Source organism: Pelobates fuscus, chromosome 10 (genome assembly GCF_036172605.1).
Source record: "Pelobates fuscus isolate aPelFus1 chromosome 10, aPelFus1.pri, whole genome shotgun sequence".
In the NCBI taxonomy this organism is placed as follows: Eukaryota; Metazoa; Chordata; class Amphibia; order Anura; family Pelobatidae; genus Pelobates; species Pelobates fuscus.
The window spans coordinates 68548965-68567217 of record NC_086326.1 but is presented as its reverse complement, the minus strand read 5'-3'; the positions used below and the strand labels follow the sequence as shown (position 1 = coordinate 68567217).

Here is an 18253-nt window from a genome sequence, read left to right as displayed (position 1 = left end):
GCAAAAAGCCTCATTACGAGCGAAGGTCCAAGCTGACAAGAAACGGGGCGCTAATCCTGTCTATATTCCAGGTGACAGGGTGTGGCTCTCCACAAGACATATCAAGCTTAAGGTCCCGTCCATGAAATTTGCCCCTCGGTACATTGGTCCCTTTCGAGTTACCCAACGTATTAATCCAGTGACCTATACTTTGGCACTACCGGCTCATATGAGAATAGCGAATACTTTCCATGTGTCTCTGCTCAAGCCCCTTACTTGCAATCGCTACACAAGGGTATCCACTCCTCCTCCGCCCTTGGTAGTGGGTGATCAAGAGGAATACGAAGTCCGTTTTATCATGGACTCCAAATTATCCAGAGGTGTCTTGTCCTATCTCGTTGACTGGAAGGGTTATGGTCCCGAGGAACGTTGTTGGGTTCCTGCTGACCGGGTCCATGCGCCCCGTCTTATCCGGTCATTTCAAAACCGCTTTCCTCTTAAGCCGGGTCCTTCCCGCTCGGTGCGTGGTCTTCGAGTGGGGGGTACTGTTGCGGTCACCGGCCCGCCGAGCCTCACGGTCGTGCCTGACCGGCACGACCGCTCCGACTACACGAGCTTACCTGCTCGTCGGCGAGCCGGGAACCGCGCGTGTAGTTCTTCCGGGCATCACGCCCGAATCCTATATGGCGCCGACCACGTGGTCGCGTCTATGGATAGCCCCGCCCCCGAGAATTATACTAACGTGTGCGTGACGTCACGACGTCAACGCACACGCACGTTCTGGGGTCAGAGGTCGCCCTCTGACCAATCATAGCTTAGAGAGGGGTATTTAAACCCCTAATTCACCCTAGTACTTTGCCATGTCGTGGTTTCAGTTCCCTGGTTTCCTGAAAGTGCTATTTTCGTGTTTCTGATTTCCTGGTATCCTGATCCCTGGCGTTTCCTTGGTTATTCTGATCTCTGGTTTCCCTGACTTGGCTTGTTTTATCGGTATTGAGTATTTTCTGGCTTCCTTGACCTCGGCTTTCCCTTTGACCATTCTCTGTCTCTAGCGTATTAGTCCGGCCATTCTAAGGTCCGGTTTACGCTCTGTCCTGTTATTTTTCCTTTTCTGACTTATGTATATGTTTACATAGTTTCTGCGTGCTGGACCACATTACTAGTCGTGACAGAGTCCATAGGAGAATCAGCCCATAAGTTAAAGTCTCCCAAAATGATGGAGGAGGTAAACTTCAGACTTATAGTAGTTAACAGTTCGGATATCTCCTCCATAAAGACGGGGGTACTAGTATTAGGCGGATGATAAATAAGAGCAAGACCTGCCGTTTCCCTCTCAGTGCGCTGCCAAAGGACAGAGAGATATTCAAATGTGGTGAAGGATGTCACCTCCATCTCAATTTCCCTGATTTTAAGGTGTTCTTTAAAGATAATCGCAATCCCCCCGCCTCTTCTTGTGGCCCGATTACACATAAGTATGTGATATCCAGGGGGGGGCCAATTCATCAAGACGCGGTGGGGTTGAGGGAGAAAACCATGTTTCTGTTAAAAACAAAAAATCAAGGTTGTTATCCTTATAAGTGTATATTATTTTTTTTTAGGGGGGGGGGTGGATCTTGGATGAGTTCCCACACTTTATTCCCCAGAACTTAACCCCTGGTGTCAGTGTATCTGTCAGTGTGTGTGTGTGTATGTGCCGGTGTGTGTAGGTATCTGTGTGTCTGTATGTCAGCTGTTTGGTAGGATTGTTCGCTACCTATGAGCTAGGGGAACCGTTTGACATTTTGTTCGGTTCTAAACACCCGGAAGTGACTAATCGCTACCACTATTTCTCTGGAACTAATTTGGGCAGACGCCATGTGTTCGGTCGGTCAAACCTTTACCCTGGTGGCGATTCCGGTGTGTTCATGGGATCTGCGTGCTATTTGGACAACTTGGGCGCTCAGATCCAGGCTATCCGGGGATTTAATGCTTGTAGGGGTACAGATATATATAATGTTTATTATAAATATTTTATGTTTAATACTTTGTAACTCTAGTGCGTGGGAGATTAGTTTAAGCAAAGTACACTAAATTATCTCCCAGACACAGAGACTCTGGGGCGTGTTGTGGGTGTTGTATGGGGCGTGTTTTACTATGCTTTTGCTTGAGACCCCATGCTTGGGGTCTGTGTATATAAGTCGGACATTTGGCCGGAATAAAACATTACAGTTGTACTCTTCATCAAGTCTCGACTGATATTTGGGTATGCGAACCGATTACATTTTTCCACGACCATAGGATTTCGGGAGAGTACAAATCAGTGTACTATGCGATCGGGCTATAATCACTTAAGCCTCTAGCATTTCGGTACGGATGCACCGAAATTTTGGCTGCCGAAATATTAGGCCGAAAATGGGTCAAAACTGCCGAAAATTACACCCATGTCATACAGTAATTAGTGTTTTTGTGTCCCATGTTATACAGTAATCAGTGTGTGTTATAGTGTCCCATGTCATGCAGCAATTAGTGTGTTATTGTGTCCCATGTCATGCAGCAATTAGTGTGTTATTGTGTCCCATGGTGGGTATTGTCACACAGTCAGGGCCACCATCAGGGGGTGACAACAATAACGGTTGTCACGGGCCCAGTGGCCCTGGGGGGCCCGGCCCCCACGTATAGCAGCGGAACTGCCGCTAGTGCAGTTGCAACGGGGCCCGCAAGCTGATGGGGCCCATCGGGTGGCCCACGAACTTAGGGCCACCCGATGGGCCCCATATCTTCAGGGGCACGGTCAGCGCTGCGGCCGTGGTATAGCGCGACCGGGCCCCTATAAAAAAATAAAAATGCAGCCGCAGCAAGTGCTGCTGGGAGGAAGTGGTCACCTTCTCCCAGCTCACTCCGCACGGGAAGAGCGCGCGCCCCGCAATGAAGAGGGAGAGCCGTGCTGACTCCCAGTCCCATCAGCCCCAGCCACCCTCCTGCAAAGACAAGGTAAGAAACAGGAGGGTGGCTGGAAAATGAGCTCTGTGTGTGTGTGAATGTCTGTATGTATGTCTGTCTGTGTGGCTGTATGCATGTATGCATGTATGCATGTCTGTCTGTCTGTCTGTCTGTATGTCTGCATGTATATCTGTCTGTATGTCTGTCTGTCTGTATGTCTGTCTGTCTGTATGTATGTCTGTATGTATGTATATCTGTATGTATGTCTGTATGTATGTATATCTGAATGTATGTCTGTATGTCTGTATGTCTTTCTGTATATCGGTCTGTATAACTGTCTGTATATCTGTCTGTCTGTCTGTATGCATGTCTGTATGTCTGTCTGTCTGTATGCATGTCTGTATGCATGTATGTATGAATGTCAGTGTATGTATGTCTGCATGTCATTATGAATGTGTGTATGTCTGTCTGTATGAATGTATGTATGCCAGTATGAATGTCTGTATGTATGTCATTATGAATGTGTCTGTGTCTGTATGTCCTTATGCATGTGTGTCTGTATGTATGTTAGTATGTGTCTGTCACTATGTACGCCTGTGTGTCTGTATATGTGTGTATGTCTCAGTATGTTTGTGTCAGTATGTATGCCTATATGCGTATCAGTATGTGTGTCTGTTAGTATGTATCAGTGTGTGTGTGTGTGTATATGTGTCCTTTTGTATCAGTGAATGTGTTTGTGTCTGTGTGTGTACTCCTGTGGGCGGGATTTGGAGGCGGTCTCTGTGGGCGGTTTTGGAGGCGGGCCCCCAGGGGCCCAGACCCTGAGCTCAGTTAAGGGCTCCAAAATTTCTGGTGGCGGCCCTGCACACAGTACATATAAAATGCACTGTGGGAGACAAAGTAATTGTGTACGTGCATGGTATTGACTCCCAGGGTGGGTAATCGGGAGAGCGTGCTGGGTGGACCATTAAGGCTAGCTGGCTAATAATGGCCGGCGATGCAGAGCATGCTCGGGCAGTGAGCAGTGATAGCAGGACACACGGTGCAGGCAGGGAGCACACTGAGCCGGGCAGAGAGCAGAGCACACTGGCCACCATTTCATTCTGCCGCCCCGCTGTCATCCTGGAGCGAAGAGCGATATCAGAACTGCTACGGCAACCAGGTAACGGGAGCGCGCATCCTGAACTGCTTTACCGGGACATGGGGGATCTGGGTATATAGTGACATTATATCATTATATGGGCAGTGTGTATAGTGACATTATATGGGTCAGTGTGAGTATAGTGACATATCGTTATATTGGCAGTGTGGGTATCGTGACATTATATGGGGTAGTGTGTATATTAGTGACATATGGGGCAGTGTATGTAGTGACATTATATCATTATATTGGCAGTGTGTATAGTGACATTATATCATTATATGAGTAGTGTGTACAGTGACATTATATGGACACTGTGTATATAGTGACATTATAAAGGCAGTGTGTATAGTGACACATGGGCAGTGTGTATATAGTGACATCATTTGGACAGTGTGTATAGTGACATATCATTATATGGGGCAGTGTGGGTATCGTGACATTATATGGGGCAGTGTGTATAGTGACATTATATGAACAGTGTGTATAGTGACATTATAAGGGCAGTGTGTATAGTGACATATGGGCAGTGTGTGTATAGTGACATTATTTGGGCAGTTTATATATATAGTGACATTATATGGGCAGTGTGTATATAGTGACATTATATGGGCAGAGTGGGTATAGTGACATTATGTTTACATACTGCCCATATAATGACACTATACAGTGTGTATATTTACATTATATGGGCAGTGTGGAAATAGTGACATTATGTTTACATACTGCCCATTTAATGACAGTATACAGTGTGTATATTTACATTATATGGGCAGTGTGGGTGTAGTGACATTATATTGGCAATGTGGGTATAGTGACAATATTTTATTCTTTATTCTTCTTTTTTTAATGTGGTGTTTATAATGATTTATGACTGGCAACCAGTATAATATGTATTATGAAAAGATCCCTTATTTATTTTATTGGCTTGTAGTTTTTCTTATTAGATTTAATAAGTTCATTAAAAAGTCTAATATTAAAGGAACACTATAGTCACCTAAATTACTTTAGCTAAATAAAGCAGTTTTAGTGTATAGATCATTCCCTTGCAATTTCACCGCTCAATTCACTGTAATTTAGGAGTTAAATCACTTTGTTTCTGTTTATACAGCCCTAGCCACACCTCCCCTGGCTATGATTGACAGAGCCTGGATGAAAAAAACACTGGTTTCACTTTCAAACAGATTTAATTTACCTTAAATAATTGTATCTCAATCTCTAAATTGAACTTTAATCACATTCAGGAGGCTCTTGCAGGGTCTAGCAAGCTATTAACATAGCAGGGGATAAGAAAATCTTAATTAAACAGAACTTGCAATAAAGAAAGCCTAAAAAAGGGCTCTCTTTACAGGAAGTGTTTATGGAAGGCTGTGCAAGTCACATGCAGGGAGGTGTGACTAGGGTTCATAAACAAAGGGATTTAACTCCTAAATGGCAGAGGATTGAGCAGTGAGGCTGCAGGGGCATGTTCTATACACCAAAACTGCTTCATTAAGCTAAAGTTGTTCAGGTGACTATAGTGTCCCTTTAATAAAATTATTGAAAAAAACTATTTTAAAATCATTTGGGAAAAAAAAGTCATTTTCGGTTTCGGTTTTCAACCAAGGGCATCCTGAATTTTCAGTTTTGATTTCGGCACAGAATTTTCATTTCAGTGCATCCCTACATTTCGGAAGTATATGAACGAACAGAGTATACGAAATACAAGGAGTTCGTTATAGGGAGCATATGTTAAACCATGTCATTTTCTATCGGTAAAATTATACACTGGGAAAGCTATCATTACAACTGGGTATAGACCTGCGTAAGCTGCTAGAGTTCACATTGTAATATATATATGCTGTGTTTGTGATGCAAAATAGCATTGAATGTTAAAATCCAAACCACTGTATTTAAATCTATCCTGGAATTTGGCCCCTCCATCTTGGATCCCTGTGTATCACTGTTATAAATGTAATAAAAAGTTTAACACAAGTTATAGGTTGTTTTCAATGGTGTGATTTACAGAGAAGTGACAGTTATCATTTAAGAAAATGTACGTCTATTTTTGACTTATTATTAATATGTTATGTAACAGCTCTTTTAGTGGGCATGATGACCAAGGCAATTATACATGTTCTGGTCAAAACAAAATCTACAATTTGAGCTATACGTCCGTTCAATCATAATTCACCACTTTCATATTAAAGGAAAACTCCAGTGCCAGGAAAACAATCCGTTTTCCTGGCACTGCAGGTCCCCTCTCCCTCCCACCCCCCAATCCCCGGTTGCTGAAGGGATGAAAAACCCTTCAGTCACTTACCAGAGGCAGCGTCGATGTCCCACGTCGCTGCTTCTTCCTCCACTGCCGCTCCTCCCAGTGATTGCGTCAGCCGGTGGGCGTGACTGGTCCCACCCACCGGCCAGGGAGACCTAATGCGCATGCGCGGCAATGCCGCGCATGCGCATTAAAGCTCCGCATAGGAAAGCATTGAAAATGCTTTTCAATGCTTTCCTATGGGGAAATGAGCGACGCTGGAGGTCCTCACATAGCGTGAGGACGTCCAGCGACGCTCTAGCACAGGTTTCCTGTGCTAGGGACACGGAAGTGCCCTCTAGTGGCTGTCAGCCACTAGAGGCGGAGTTAACCCTGCAAGGTAATTATTGCAGTTTATAAAAATTATTGCAGTTTTAAGTGCACCCACACTTATTTTTTTTTTTTAATTCTTTATTTTTCGTTGTGCATGTGGTTACAAGATATTAACATATACCATAACGGTGTTTCACAAGAGTAATAGAGGTTAAACAGTGGCATGAATATTTGCACATTTTTAAATTTACGCGTTTATATCAAGCTTGGCTAAACATTATTTATGTCAAGATTAACCACTGTGGTACTCCGCAGATGTGGCCAAAATAGTAAAAAACAAAAAGTTAGCATTTAGTAATTATAAAAAAAACCAGAGTGAGGAAGACAGAATGACCTATAAGATTAGGCAGAAAGAGGCTAAACAAGTTATAAGAGCTTCCAAATCACACACAGAAGAGAAAATAGCACAGTCAGTAAAAAAGGGGACAAAACTTTTTTTAGATATATAAATGAGAAAAGAAAAGTAAAACAAGGATTAGTCAGATTAAAAACAAAAGAAGGAAGGTATGTAGATGAGGATAAAGGTCTAGCTGACTGCCTCAATGAATATTTTTGTTCGGTATTTACAGATGAAAATGAAGGAAAGGGACCTCAGTTAAGAAAAAGGATAAATGAGTCATTTATTACACGTGGGTTTACAGAGGAAGAGGTTCTATTTCAACTGTCAAAAGTAAAGACAAATAAGTCAATGGGACCTGATGGAATACACCCAAAGTTATTGAAAGAGCTTAGTGGTGTACTAGCAAAACCATTAACAGATGTCTTTATCCAATCAGTGTTAACAGGAGTAGTCCCAGAAGATTGGAAGTTAGCGAATGTTGTGCCTATTCACAAGAAAGGTAATAGGGAGGAGTCGGGCAACTATAGGCCAATAAGCCTTACTTCAGTAGTGGGGAAAGTGATGGAAACCATGTTAAAGGATAGGATTGTTGAACATCTAAAAACACATGGATTTCAAGATCAGAGACAACATGGGTTTACTTCAGGGAGATCATGCCAAACTAATCTTATTGATTTTTTTGATTGGGTAACTAAAATTATAGATCAGGGTGGTGCAGTAGACATTGCTTACCTAGATTTCAGTAAGGCTTTTGACACTGTTGCACATAGAAGGCTTATCAATAAACTACAATCTTTGAGTTTGGATTCCAATATTGTTGAATGGGTAAGGCAGTGGCTGAGTGACAGGCAACAGAGGGTTGTAGTCAATTGAGTATATTCGAAGCTTGGGCTTGTCACCAGTGGGGTACCTCAGGGATCTGTACTTGGACCCATTCTCTTTAATATTTTTATTAGTGATATTGCAGAAGGTCTTGATGGTAAGGTGTGTCTTTTTGCGGATGATACTAAGATATGTAACAGGGTTGATGTTCCAGGAGGGATAAGCCAAATGGAAAATGATTTAGGTAAACTAGAAAAATGGTCAGAGTTGTGGCAACTGACATTTAATGTGGATAAGTGCAGATAATGCATCTTGGACGTAAAAACCCAAGGGCAGAGTACAGAATATTTGATAGAGTCCTAACCTCAACATCTGAGGAAAAGGATTTAGGGGTGATTATTTCTGATGACTTAAAGGTAGGCAGACAATGTAATAGAGCAGCAGGAAATGCTAGCAGAATGCTTGGTTGTATAGGGAGAGGTATTAGCAGTAGAAAGAGGGAAGTGCTCATGCCATTGTACAGAACACTGGTGAGACCTCACTTGGAGTACTGTACACAGTACTGGAGACCCTATCTTCAGAAGGATATTGATACCTTAGAGAGAGTTCAAAGAAGGGCTACTAAACTGGTTCATGGATTGCAGGATAAAACTTACCAGGAAAGGTTAAAGGATCTTAACATGTATAGCTTGGAGGAAAGACGAGACAGGGGGGATATGATAGAAACATTTAAATACATAAAGGGAATCAACACAGTAAAGGAGGAGACTATATTTAAAAGAAGAAAAACTACCACAACAAGAGGACATAGTCTTAAATTAGAGGGGCAAAGGTTTAAAAATAATATCAGGAAGTATTACTTTACTGAGAGGGTAGTGGATGCATGGAATAGCCTTCCTGCTGAAGTGGTAGAGGTTAACACAGTAAAGGAGTTTAAGCATGCGTGGGATAGGCATAAGGCTATCCTAACTATAAGATAAGGCCAGGGACTAATGAAAGTATTTAGAAAACTGTGCAGACTAGATGGGCCGAATGGTTCTTATCTGCCGTCACATTCTATGTTTCTATATGTTTCTATGTTTCTAAGATTAGATAAAGTAAGATGGGTGACGCTTAACAAAGCTAAATTAAGTGTGGCAATGTCATTTTAAAACAGTGGTTTGTCTTGCAATGTGTCTATAGTTTGGCCTGTGTATGCTATCTATACATATTGTGCTGTACGTACATGGGCTGCAAGGTATTAACAGACAAAAAACATTGCTTAGTCTTGCTTGAAAGTTAAGGTAACATCGCTGTATGATCTAAACTTAAGTGTTAACTGCATCGTCTGAGCTTAACTGTTCGTTGAACCCTCTGGAGCGGTGTCAGCATTAGTAGTGTTTTTACACAAGTCCGTGATGATATGGGGTATAGAGTGCAGGGTTTGCTCTTAGCGCTCAGCCAATTAAGTCCTGTGTACATTACAGCGTAAAGGCAAACAAAGGGTGCCCATTAGGCAGAACCAAAGACATTAAAATATTGGTATAATTAACTGTGCTAGGCTGTCCCACAGTAAATAGATCAGGACAAAGAGGACAGGTAGCTGAAAGAACTCGAGATACACTTAGCCCACGCCAGCTGCTGGTATGATAGTGTCCCCCACTGTGGCTTTGTGAGCCTCTCGTTGGTGACCCTTGGGCTGCAGCCCTGTCGGGGTAAGCCTGCCACATCTGTACCTCTGGAGGTCGGTGTGCGCCGTGAGAGGCAGTTGGGCGTCGCTCTTTATGGCCTGTTGCTGGGTGTCTCCTTTGTTCCCTCTTCGGGGTCGCCGCACTGCAGAGTGTTCATGTAAGGTCGGTTCCGCTGTTAGTGAGCTGTGCTTGGCGGCAAAGTTTATGGTCGCTGGTGGGGGTATTCGCTGTGCGGCCTCCCTTTCCTCCAGCACTTCTGCCATAATCATTGGGGACAAGCCCTCTCTGTTAGGTTGGTAGGAGGTCGGGCTGATGTGCATCCGCACGATTACTTGCCGGTTTCTTGGGGCTATCAGCGTGTTCCCATTGCCGCCTGACAGGTCCTCGGTCTCCTGCCGCTGGTGAGTGTCTCGCTGCTTCCGGCCTTCTGGGTGGCTCGGTGTTTGAGGTGTCCGTGCCTGCAACCGTTTGATCTCGCTTAGGTGAGTACGTGGCTTGGTGACAGGCACTGCCCCAGTGTTCTCCGGGAACATAAGGGCCTCCAACTTGTCCAAAAAAGCCTGGAAGGTCCTGTTCAGCCGGTGCTCTATGTCTGGCTGCTCGCTGTGAGTTTTAGGGGTGCTTGCTGCCTCCGCCATTTTAGGTGTAGTGCCACCGCGTGTTTCAGGCCCCTGCGTCTCCCCAGCCTTCTCGCTGGGTCGTGCCAGGGTCTCGTGAGGGTAGACCGGGATAACCCCCAACGGTCCAGAGAGGGGGAACGAGGGTCTGGTCTCCGCTCATCAGCCGTGGATGTCAGCGGGGGAGTGGCTGTCTCCCGCACGCCGACCACACTGGTAGGCCTCGAAGGAAGGGCAGGTGCTGTATACCAAGTTTGTCGCGTGTGTGGCATGGTTGTGTGCCCCTGGTTCTCCCCTTCCAGTTTGTAGCCTTTTTGGGTCGATTGTTTCCCGTTGAGGTGGCTTAAATCAGCTTAATTTTCGCTGCAGAGCAGGAGCTACTCAAGTCTGCGTCCTTTCCTCTCAGTGGTCAGGCCCCGCCCCCCCGCACCCACACTTATTATATATAATTTTGTTCAGGACAAACAGGGCTTTCATGTCACATCAAAACATCAAATATTTAGATATAAAAATTTATTATGAATAAAACCTAAAAAAGTGTGAGAAATAAAAAAAATTGCATTTTCCAAGTCTCGAGTGTAGATATGTATTAGCATGCTCAGGCGCTTAATACTATTACGGCGTTCTATGCAGCCGTAATGGCTTTTAATCCCATTTAATTGCAGATGGCATAAAACGCCATAATGGTGTTAAGGGGTTAAATACAAAGTATCTTTATTTAATACTTCCAATTTTGACATGAAATTAACAAAAAGTTTTGTGAATTATATGGGCTGTCAGATAAATTTGTAGAGGACTGATTCACTTAGGTCATCATAATAAAGTCATAATAAATATATGACTTTATGCTATGGAAGTCCCACAGCAACCAGATATTATGAACTATAGATGATTATCTGTGGTTTATATTTGGATAGTTACAGCTATTTGTCTCTGGATACTTATAGCAAACAAATATTTAAAACAATTAGGGTAATTTTTTTACTAAATTAATGTGAAATAAAAAAAATCATAAAATGAAAATAAACTAATGATTTTCTCTGTATGATTTAATTTTTTATGTACAAACTGTATAAATGAATAAAAATCCCATGCCATTTGCTGTGCTAATTTTCCTTATAAGGTTGCAACTAACAGTAATGTCATTATATCTTACATCATAATAAGCTGAGGTTGATAACAAAGGCTTGCACCTTCTGAAGCCAGTCAGTGCTTAGCTAGGACTACACCGTAAACAGGTACTCATCAGATTTTATATCTATTATCACAAACAAACTGAAATTTTCAGGATAATACTGGACAATGTTAATATTTCAATGTCTTTGGTTTCCTAGCATGAAGTCTGTCAAGGAGTATTACTGTCACTTGGACCTAAACATGAAGAGGATGGTAATGTATAAAGGGATGGGGTAATGATAATTGAGTAAGATATGAGACAAATTTAATACAGATCCAGGGACAGATTTGCAGCCGATTGCCTTAATATGGGGTCAGGAAGGAATTTTTTGCTTGGACATATTTAATATCAGTAACGGTATGTCCATGTTTTTTCGCCTTCCTCTGGATCACTTATTTACTAAACTTTAAATTGTAGCAAATTAAAGTCTGACAGGGTTGTTCACTAAATATCACATTTTGTCTGGAAGCCGTTTGTATTCTGTAAACCCCTCACAGTTAAATGTTTATAAAATTAAAAATTGTTTAAACTATATGTAAGCGTAATTTAAATATTTAAAAGATAATTACACCATATAAAATTAGAAAACTGTATTCATTATATAGTTGCTTTTTAATTACTATGGTTTACAATAATACAAAGACAAAGGAGGACGCTGCCTCTGGTAAGTGACTGAAGGGGTTTTCACCCCTTCAGCAACCGGGGATTGGGGGGTGGGAGGGAGTCGATGTACCACGTCGCTGCTTCTTCCTCCGCTGCCGCTCCTCCCAGTGATTGCGTCAGCCGGTGGGCGTGACTGGTCCCACCCACCGGCCAGGGAGACCTAATGCGCATGCGCGGCAATGCCGCGCATGCGCATTAGAGCTCTCCATAGGAAAGCATTGAAAATGCTTTTCAATGCTTTCCTATGGGGAAATGAGCGACGCTGGAGGTCCTCACATAGCGTGAGGACGTCCAGCGACGCTCTAGCACAGGTTTCCTGTGCTAGGGACACGGAAGTGCCCTCTAGTGGCTGTCAGCCACTAGAGGCGGAGTTAACCCTGCAAGGTAATTATTGCAGTTTATAAAAATTATTGCAGTTTTAAGTGCACCCACACTTATTTTTTTTTTTTAATTCTTTATTTTTCGTTGTGCATGTGGTTACAAGATATTAACATATACCATAACGGTGTTTCACAAGAGTAATAGAGGTTAAACAGTGGCATAAATATTTGCACATTTTTAAATTTACGCGTTTATATCAAGCTTGGCTAAACATTATTTATGTCAAGATTAGATAAAGTAAGATGGGTGACGCTTAACAAAGCTAAATTAAGTGTGGCAATGTCATTTTAAAACAGTGGTTTGTCTTGCAATGTGTCTATAGTTTGGCCTGTGTATGCTATCTATACATATTGTGCTGTACGTACATGGGCTGCAAGGTATTAACAGACAAAAAACATTACTTAGTCTTGCTTGAAAGTTAAGGTAACATCGCTGTATGATCTAAACTTAAGTGTTAACTGCATCGTCTGAGCTTAACTGTTCGTTGAACCCTCTGGAGCGGTGTCAGCATTAGTAGTGTTTTTACACAAGTCCGTGATGATATGGGGTATAGAGTGCAGGGTTTGCTCTTAGCGCTCAGCCAGTTAAGTCCTGTGTACATTACAGCGTAAAGGCAAACAAAGGGTGCCCATTAGGCAGAACCAAAGACATTAAAATATTGGTATAATTAACTGTGCTAGGCTGTCCCACAGTAAATAGATCAGGACAAAGAGGACAGGTAGCTGAAAGAACTCGAGATACACTTAGCCCACGCCAGCTGCTGGTATGATAGTGTCCCCCACTGTGGCTTTGTGAGCCTCTCGTTGGTGACCCTTGGGCTGCAGCCCTGTCGGGGTAAGCCTGCCACATCTGTACCTCAGGAGGTCGGTGTGCGCCGTGAGAGGCAGTTGGGCGTCGCTCTTTATGGCCTGTTGCTGGGTGTCTCCTTTGTTCCCTCTTCGGGGCCGCCGCACTGCAGAGTGTTCATGTAAGGTCGGTTCCGCTGTTAGTGAGCTGTGCTTGGCGGCAAAGTTTATGGTCGCTGGTGGGGGTATTCGCTGTGCGGCCTCCCTTTCCTCCAGCACTTCTGCCATAATCATTGTGGACAAGCCCTCTCTGTTAGGTTGGTAGGAGGTCGGGCTGATGTGCATCCGCACGATTACTTGCCAGTTTCTTGGGGCTATCAGCGTGTTCCCATTGCCGCCTGACAGGTCCTCGGTCTCCTGCCGCTGGTGAGTGTCTCGCTGCTTCCGGCCTTCTGGGTGGCTCGGTGTTTGAGGTGTCCGTGCCTGCAACCGTTTGATCTCGCTTAGGTGAGTACGTGGCTTGGTGACAGGCACTGCCCCAGTGTTCTCCGGGAACATAAGGGCCTCCAATTTGTCCAAAAAAGCCTGGAAGGTCCTGTTCAGCCGGTGCTCTATGTCTGGCTGCACGCTGTGAGTTTTAGGGGAGCTTGCTGCCTCCGCCATTTTAGGTGTAGTGCCACCGCGTGTTTCAGGCCCCTGCGTCTCCCCAGCCTTCTCGCCGGGTCGTGCCAGGGTCTCCTGAGGGTAGACCGGGATAACCCCCAACGGTCCAGAGGGGGGGGGGAACGAGGGTCTGGTCTCCGCTCATCAGCCGTGGATGTCAGCGGGGGAGCGGCTGTCTCCCGCACGCCGACCACATGTGTAGGCCTCGTAGGAAGGGCAGGTGCTGTATACCAAGTTTGTCCCATGTGTGGCATGGTTGTGTGCCCCTGGTTCTCCCCTTCCAGTTTGTAGCCTTTTTGGGTCGATTGTTTCCCGTTTAGGTGGCTTAAATCAGCGTAATTTTCGCTGCAGAGCAGGAGCTACTCAAGTCTGCGTCCTTTCCTCTCAGTGGTCAGGCCCTGCCCCCCCGCACCCACACTTATTATATATAATTTTGTTCAGGACAAACAGGGCTTTCATGTCACATCAAAACATCAAATATTTAGATATAAAAAGTTTATTATGAATAAAACCTAAAAAAGTGTGAGAAATAAAAAAAATTGCATTTTCCAAGTCTCGAGTGTAGATATGTATTAGCATGCTCAGGCGCTTAATACTATTACGGCGTTCTATGCAGCCGTAATGGCTTTTAATCCCATTTAATTGCAGATGGCATAAAACGCCATAATGGTGTTAAGGGGTTAAATACAAAGTATCTTTATTTAATACTTCCAATTTTGACATGAAATTAACAAAGTTTTGTGAATTATATGGGCTGTCAGATAAATTTGTAGAGGACTGATTCACTTAGGGCATCATAATAAATATATGACTTTATGCTATGGAAGTCCCACAGCAACCAGATATTATGAACTATAGATGATTATCTGTGGTTTATATTTGGCTAGTTACATCTATTTGTCTCTGGATATTTATAGCAAACAAATATTTAAAACAATTAGGGTAATTTTTTTACTAAATTAATGTGAAATAAAAAAAATCATAAAATGAAAATAAACTAATGATTTTCTCTGTATGATTTAATTTTTTATGTACAAACTGTATAAATGAATAAAAATCCCATGCCATTTGCTGTGCTAATTTTCCTTATAAGGTTGCAACTAACAGTGATGTCATTATATCTTACATCATAATAAGCTGAGGTTGATAACAAAGGCTTGCACCTTCTGAAGCCAGTCAGTGCTTAGCTAGGACTACACCGTAAACAGGTACTCATCAGATTTTATATCTATTATCACAAACAAACTGAAATTTTCAGGATAATACTGGACAATGTTAATATTTCAATGTCTTTGGTTTCCTAGCATGAAGTCTGTCAAGCAGTATTACTGTCACATGGACCTAAACATGAAGAGGATGGTAATGTATAAAGGGATGGGGTAATGATAATTGAGTAAGATATGAGACAAATTTAATACAGATCCAGGGACAGATTTGCAGCCGATCGCCTTTATATGGGGTCAGGAAGGAATTTTTTGCTTGGACATATTTAATATCAGTAACGGTATATCCATGTTTTTTCGCCTTCCTCTGGATCACTTATTTACTAAACTTTAAATTGTAGCAAATTAAAGTCTGACAGGGTTGTTCACTAAATATCACATTTTGTCTGGAAGCCGTTTGTATTCTGTAAACCCCTCACAGTTAAATGTTTATAAAATTTAAAATTGTTTAAACTATATGTAAGCGTAATTTAAATATTTAAAAGATAATTACACCATATAAAATTAGAAAACTGTATTCATTATATAGTTGCTTTTTAATTACTATGGTTTACAATAATACAAAGACAAAGGACCTCCTACAAATATAAATCCTTGAAAATACATTTTAAACACCTAAAAAGGGAAGAGGGAAATTTCATTAATAAATTGCGATATATAATTGACACTAGAATATATACTCATCATTCACCTGTAAAAATGTATTCATAAATATAGTGCCAAGACCCAATTGTAGGGCAATTTCTAAAAAAAAAAAAAAAACACTAATATGGAAAGGATGTCTGAATGAAAAGGCAAAAAACAAAACAAAAGTATTAAAGAAAAGAAACATAAAAAATTAAAATAATAAGAAGATTACAACTGTATGAGAATAACAAAAAGAAAATGTGCAAAAATAGAAGAAACTGAAAAGAAAAGTAAATAAATCATTGAATGAATAATATATTAAAAAATATATAAATAATTCTAGAAATAATAAAAATTAAAAAGATTTTAATAAAAATTAAACTAATATGGAAAAGATAGAAAATGAAAACAAGTGAAAAAGAAAAGAATGAATGAAACAGTAAACCTAAAAATATAAAAAATACAAAAATATATATTACAATAACAAAATGGAAAAATATGAAAGATATCGAAAAAAATAAAAAAGTAAAGCAAATCATTAAATATGAAAATAGAAAATCTTAAAATGAAACAATCTTTAAAAAACCTAAACAAAAATAAACAGTATAAAAACTAAAAAATGTAAAATATGAGAATATAAAAAAATAGAAATGTAAAAAATATAACAAAAAAATAAGAAATTATTAAAAATCAACTAATATTGAAAAGATAGAAAAGGAAAACAAGTGAAAAGGAAAAGAATGAAAGAAACAGTAAACCTAAAAATGAAAAAAAAATACCAAAAAATATATATGACAATAACAAAATAGAAAAATATGAAAAAATTGAAAAAAATGAAAAGTAAAACAAATCATTGAATATGAAAAAAGAAACTATTACATGAAACAATCTTTAAAAAACGAAATAAAAATAAACAGTATAAAAACAAAAAAATTAAAATATGAGAATAACAAAAAATAGAAATGTAAAAAAAAATTCTTGTATTATGTAAAAATAACACAAAAAATAAATCTAAAAAAGAAAATTAATTTATTGAAAAATATTGATGAATACATCTCAGAGGAATGATTGTGGATTAAAAAAACAAGACACCTGAAGTGCTTTAATCAAAACACCAGAGATCAATGTCAATATTAAAGGATCACTATAGTGTCAGGAAAACAAACTCGTTTTCCTGACACTATATGATCCTTAGGTCCCCCCACCCTCAGGGCCCCCCTCCCACTGGGCTGACGGGGTTAAACCCCCTTCAGCCACTTACCTTTATCTAGCGCCGGGCTCCCTCGGCGCTGGTGACCTCTTATCCCCCTTCGATGTCGGCTCCCAAATGGAGCCGAATGCGCATCCAGAGTCGCACGAGCATTCAACCGCCCATAGGAAAGCATTTCTGAATGCTTTCTTATGGACGTTCTGCGTGCTCAATGCGATTTTTGCATTGAGCGCCGGGGAATCGCCTCTAATGGCTGTCAGGAAGACAGCCACTAGAGGCTGTATTAACCCTGCAATGTAACATCTGAAAGGTTAAAACCTGGGGGACCTGGCACCCAGACCACTTCATTGAGCTAAAGTGGTCTGGCTGACTATAGTGGTCCTTTAAAGGATCACTATAGGGTCAGGAACACAAACATGTATTCCTGACCCTATAGTGAAAAGCCACCATTTAGGTGGCTTGCCCCTTCATTAGCCGCCTCGGAATGGGTTAAAACTCACCTTAGTTTCAACTCTACACAGCATTGGATTGGCTAAAATTAGCAAGGGGGCAGGGCCAAACACTGTTTTGGCCAATCAGCACCACCTCATAGAGATGCATTGAATCAATGCATCTGTATGAGGAAAATTCAGCGTCCCCATGCAGAGCGTGGGGATGCTGAACAGCAGGACTGCTTACTGTGCAGCACTGAGCCAGGAAGCACCTCCAGTGGCCATCTGAGGAGTGCACACTTGGAGGTGTCCCTAGGGGCAATGTAAACACTGCCTTTTCTGTTAAAAGGCAGTGTTTACATGAAAATGCCTGAAGGGAGCTATTATACTCACCAGAACAACTACATTAAGCTGTAGTTGTTCTGGTGAATATAGTGTTCCTTTAAGTTCCGTGGCTGAAGGTTTTTTTAACACTAAAGCATTTCGATGCAAACCTCTATGCCTAAAGCTTTAGTGTTCCTGTTTAGTTGTATAGGTATTTGAATCCTCTGGCGTGGTCCAATCCGATGCACCTCATAGAGGAACATTGGGGAACTGATGCACATGCGATTCCCTTTCACTGTAGGTGTCAGTGTAATAGCACTGGAGTTGTGCTTAAACCTTCAAGGTAAACATTTCTGAAAAATGGCAATGCTTTACTTTGCAGAGTTAAATTGACAAAACCACTGCACCCAGGCCACTTCATTGAGATTAAGTGGCCTGGGTGACTTTATTGATCCTTTAATTTATTAATCCAAAAGGTTTTCCTATCAGCTAGTTTTTTTTTAAATTCTGTTTTCCTCCTCTCCATTGTGGTTCCAATGCAAATGAACTACATGTGTTTAATATTTATTTCTTAATGTATTTTGATGTTCTACTCTCTTTTGTTAATCACCAACATGTAAGTTCCAATGCATTGTTTGTGCAAGGGCTAACA

At 41.6% G+C, this 18253-nt stretch overlaps 1 protein-coding gene and 1 long non-coding RNA gene across 3 annotated transcripts in view; one reads left to right on the top strand and one right to left on the bottom strand.

The window, feature by feature from the left end:
* The window catches only part of LOC134574988 (uncharacterized), a 47066-nt gene extending 35811 nt beyond the window's left edge, over positions 1 to 11255 (top strand). The window contains exon 3 of the long non-coding RNA XR_010085548.1: positions 11241 to 11255. This is a non-coding gene — a long non-coding RNA (uncharacterized LOC134574988). The remainder of the gene's footprint in view (positions 1 to 11240) is intronic.
* PCGF5 (polycomb group ring finger 5) overlaps positions 1 to 18253 on the bottom strand; it is a 125321-nt gene that overhangs the window by 88174 nt on the left and 18894 nt on the right. The window lies entirely within an intron of this gene.